Source organism: Chrysochloris asiatica, unplaced genomic scaffold (assembly GCF_000296735.1).
Source record: "Chrysochloris asiatica unplaced genomic scaffold, ChrAsi1.0 scaffold00173, whole genome shotgun sequence".
NCBI classification, from domain to species: domain Eukaryota; kingdom Metazoa; phylum Chordata; class Mammalia; order Afrosoricida; family Chrysochloridae; genus Chrysochloris; species Chrysochloris asiatica.
In genome coordinates, this window is record NW_006408691.1 from 4,918,653 (window position 1) to 4,924,024 (window position 5,372).

General features: G+C 42.0%; 1 pseudogene; it reads right to left on the reverse strand.

The window, feature by feature from the left end:
* Positions 1-4,597: 4,597 nt before the first annotated feature.
* On the reverse strand, positions 4,598-5,140 carry LOC102831660 (annotated as a pseudogene).
* Positions 5,141-5,372: the final 232 nt, after the last annotated feature.

Here is a 5,372-nt window from a genome sequence, read left to right on the forward strand (position 1 = left end):
CAATGTTCTCATGTTCTGTTCGAACAACTGCCTCTTGGTCCATGTACAGATACCTCATGAGCACAATTAAGTGTTCCATAATATTCATACTTCACGATGCTGTCCATAGCTTGTCAGAATCCATACAATCGAAAGCCTTTGCGTAGTCAATAAAGCACAGGTAAATATTTTTCTGATATTCTCTGCTTTTAGCCAAGACCCATAGGACATCAGTAATGATATCCCTTGTTTCACGGCCTCTTATGAATCTGGCTTGAACCTCTGGAAGTTCTCTGTCAATGTAAGATTGTAGCCATTCCTGTATTACTTTTAGTAAAACTTTACTTGCATGGGATATCAAAGATATCGTCCGATGATTTCCACATCCCATTGGGTCACCTCTCTTTGGAATGGGCGCAAATATGGATCTCTTCCAATCAGTAAGCCAGATAGTTGTCTTCCAAATTTCTTGCCATAGATGAGTGTGTGCCTCCTGTGCCGCATCACTTTCTTGAAAGATTTCAATTTTTATTCCATCAATTCCTGGTGCCTTTAGCATCATAGCAACACACAAACTTCAATGAACAGACAGGATCCAGGGTAGGTCATCAGGTGTAGAGACAGAGGTTCTAAGGACATTCTATACACTTTCCAGTCAGACTCCTGTAGTTCTTGCTCCTTGAAATAGGTTGCACATAGATAATTCTATATGAGTCCAATGCTGGAGGCAAAATGATCTCCCCTATGTTTCTTACTGGACTGGTAACTTCAAGGTCATCAGTTGTAATTTGCCAACTGTTTTCAGAAACCCTCTGCAGGCTCTTTATGAGTTGAATCTGACATGGTGGTACACAACAACAACAACAACAACAACAAGATTCTTACTGGGTTAATATTTGACCTGACAATGACTTTAGGAAAACAATTCTTAGCTCAAAAGGTAACCTAAGCACAGGTGGTCTTAGTAAGTCTTCTTAACTCATAGGTCTAGAAATCTGGATTCTCAGAGAATTAAAATGGTTTCTTGACAGGGACATGCAGGATAAACTTTGTGGGATGGTCATCCTAGAGGACCAATACTGGGCTGTGTGCTGGGCTGCAACACATAGGCCTGGGAAGACCCTCCTCTCACAAAGTTTCTACCTAAGAGGTAAGAAGCATAAGCTAAGCAGCCACTAACCTGTAGTTGTGGTTTTATCTACTAATAAGTAGTTTATCTGCAATGAGACCATGTCTGGTCCCAATAGGACTCAAAGGTTTTGAGGAGCTAACAGTTAATTCCTACCAGTGTACAACGTTGGAGATTCCTACAGTGACTGAGCTTCTTGTATGTGTGCTGCACATGCCTGTATGAATGTGTATATATGGATACATGCATACACACCCTTTTCTCTGTATTCACGTGGCTCTGGCATGGTGCTTCTCAGGATCTGACTGAAGACCTCCTCCTTGGAGATGCCTTTTTCTGGGAATAGTATTGGTCGCTTTCTGCTTGAAATTGGTGCCTGGACAGACCTTTATGTGGGGTGGTCATTCAATTTGACTCTGATAATTGTTTGTAGAGGCAATAAAGAATGAAGTGATGAATTTGAAAACAATCTATCAAAGAAGCTCCATTCATAGAGTCACTTCCTTCTGGGCCACCCACTCATCCATCTGTTCCCCCATATTGTTTCCTACCAGATGAAGGGCATAGTTCCCTGGGTGTCAGGGGAAACAAGATGCCATAATGACAACCACCTAGCAACCTGTCTCCTCTGCTTACTCTGTCCTCAAGGACTTTTTGCCCTGGGAAGGAGAACTGTACTATGAATGAATCATCCACACTGAATCTAACTTTGAGGAGTGATGCATATGTGGCAGAACAGAAATGTGGGATACATGACCTTAAAGGGTGGTGAGGAACAGTCTCTCCATTGAGAAGACATCTGGGCAGAGCCTGAAAGAAGGGAAGAAGCTACTGGATGGAGGTCAGGGAAGAGCCTCATGCAGAGGAGACAACCAAGACAAAAGCCATGAGGAATAAGGCTGAGCTCTGGAGGTAAATCAAGGTGAATTGAAGAGGTGTGCACTAGGGACACTGCATGGCACTGGATCAATACAATTTGAGGCCCATGGAGCACTGCTGATGGACCCCTCAAGGATGTGCTCAGCTGAAGGCTCTGGGAGGGTGCTGGAGGAGAGGCTGAAGTGGTCTTCTAGAGTAGAAGTGGGCTTCAAAGAAGGCAAGGGACAGAGAAGCAGCAAGCTTCTAGAAGGAAATATGGGTTTCCTTCATTCCAACATGCACAAACTTCAGCATACACTCCGGACAACACTGGGCTCCCTAGCTTGACCCACAAGAGCCTTTGAGTCTGAACCTTGAAAGGTTTTCTTTGTCTCATTGCCTGACATCCAGTGATGTCTGTTTAGGTTCCTGTTTTCTGGTCTCAAGTTCCATCTCATACCCCCTCTTCTCCACTTGACAAATGGCATAACATCAGCAGGAGCTGTCCTTAATTTGTTGGGATGAGGTAGGGGTCATTTGATTCAATTCAAATTCCTATTTTAGGATTTACCATAATACTCTTGGAAGTCCCTGGGGGGAGGGTGTAGCTTGAGTCTAATCAGAGGTGTCTCAGAAGAAAGACTGGGGGTCTACCTCTAAAAACTTAATCATTGAAAACCCTACGGAGCACAGTTGTACTCTGGCACACATGGGGTGCCAGGAGTCAGCATCAATTTGATGGTAACTGGTACTGGTAGTACTGTAGAGTGATTTGGATGCCTATTTCCTTTTCCAGCGATGGATTAAGGTTTATTGTCTTTGTGAAGTCCCCAACCTTTGCCCAATATCTTGCATCAAGTACATTCTCAATTAGTGATAGTGGAGCTGATATCCAAATATTAACTACCATTTGAAACATACTTATTAAATAAAGGAATGAGTATGAAATACTGCAGGAGAAAGTTGTATCTTGGAAAATTAAGCAAAGAGGATATCAGCGATAAACCCATAGAATGAGTAGGACTGGGAGATGTAAAGTTATACATGGATGTCCAAGGTGAATGGTTCTGTAATCACGACCATGGATCCTGCATTTATCTTCATGTGAATATTAGTTACCTGAGAGAGGGAAATGAGTTTTTTTACGTCTCTTCATTTTCCTTTCTATTTTTGGCAAGGTAGAATTGTTATAGATTTAATGGGGAAATAAATACCGCCCTTCCCTGTCCAAGGTGCTAGTTCTGTTAATAATTTTTCAAGCAAAGAATAAAGACAAAGCGTATAAAAATAGTCACAGCCTAATTTGGCCCAGTTTCAAATGATCTAATTAGAGAAACACCAGAGTTTCTTATTTTTAAAACTGTTTACTCAGGATGTTTGCAGTTAAATGGTGAAAATTCAGAGAATACATAAAGTGAGTGCACAAGATATGGAAGAAGGGCCACAAGGTTGATTATTGAGCATGATGAACATCAAGTACGTGGAAATAACCCAGAAGACATGAGTATCAATCATACGTCTTCTGGATTATTAGGGGATGATCAATCACTCCTCAAGTGAGCAGATTGTTAGCAGGGTTCATAATACCATGCTAATTTGTTTCACTGAAAATGAACATTTATGATGCCAGTGATTTCTACAACCTTTCAGGGACCATTCTATATTTCTTATACTTTTGTCTCTCCAACTTTGCCATTCCTGGAAGAAGGCTGTGTGAAGTATGATTATCTTTATTGCTCACAAGGTGAAAGACTTTTCCTCCTGCTACTGCTAGAGTTCACCCTTGTTCCATCAAAGGAAACTCAACTCTATGCCTCATCCGTACTTTACCCAACTTCCAGATCATCAGTGAGGGACACTACCTCCCTTGGAGTCCTTAGGTGGTGCAAATGCTTAATATGCTTGGCTGCTTAATGAAAAATTGACAGCTCAAATCCACTCAACCTGGAAATCTATTCGAAAAACATCGGTCACTGAAAACCCTACAGAGTGAAGTTTCTCAGACACACATGGGGTCACCAAAAGTCAGAATCAACTCAACAGCAACTGGTGTATCAACCATCTCTCTTGGTTTCTGAATAAAATCACAGCATTGCAATCCTTGGAAAGAGATGGCAGACACATGGGAAATGTGGTCTGAGTGTTTATTCCAGGTAGCATTTCTCATCCCATGCTGAGGTCTACACATCTCTCCAGATGATTGGGCAAAATTTGAAGAAGGTGACATTGTGATTATGCTGTGGTCACAGTGTGGTTGGGTTATTACCAACATGCCCTTTGAGAAGCCATAAGGGGTTCACCTAAATTGATTTCTTCTTTTTTTAAAAAAAAAAACAAAACTTAAAAACAACTTTTAATTTGTCCTCCAAATGTTAATTAAAACTGGTGACTGATTTCCTTATGTTTCTCCTGCCCAAAAGAAAGCAAAAATTCAGCCCTTAATTTTAGAAAATAAACAAATTACAAAGGGGTGGGATGGGGAAAAGGTGAGTTTAGTTACAGATAAGCCTCCATTGGTTAGGTTATTGTTATCAAACCTCCAAGCGGGTGTTCTTCCTGATGATATCTTCTGATGGATGCCAAGCGCTGATGGTTTTCTATTTACAAGTTCAAACAGTGACTGTTTCTATTTTATTGGTAGCTAATCTGAGGCTCATGGAGACCCACACCAGTGTCTGTCATTGCATCTTGCAGTTGTTTGATTGAGTCTGAGCTGTCTCCAAAGGGATGGGTTGATAGACCATGAAGTTAATTCCTGCTTGTAAATATCGCTCTGCCAGCACCTGTTGTAAACTCTCACCAGCCATCAAATTTCTGGTGCTATATAGGTGCTGTTTAATAGCCTATTCATGAGTGGATGCTGGAACCGCAATCTGGTCACTTAGATGCTCAACAAATGCTTCTGTATGATGCTGAGTCCTTTTAAATTGTAACTAGTGCCAAAACTGCTGAGAGGGCCACACTGTCCACTAGTCCCATTTTTTCCCTGGCTACTGCCAAGTGCTGCAGATTCCAGGGATTGTGGTTGTTGAATTCAGGGGCACCAGCTTCATTAGCCACAGGATCCGCTTCATGCTTCACCACCCGCTTGGTACTGGTTGAGAGATCAGCACACCCAAACTCGGGGATTCTGCAAATGGACAACAATGCCCAGAACCATGACAGAAGTGCCATCACCAAGGGAGACCTCAGGCATAGTCTCACCTCCTCCTGCTCCTGGAAGACTTTTCAGCAGTCCATGGTCAATGCCGTATTGACTCCAGTGGATTCATTCTTATAGTTAAGAGATACTCATTAAATCATACACCTTAGGAGTGAACCACACAGACAATATCAGCCCTCACCAAGCTCACAGCTTCCTGGGGGAGATGGACAGTTCGTGGATTTATACAAAAATTTCAGAGAA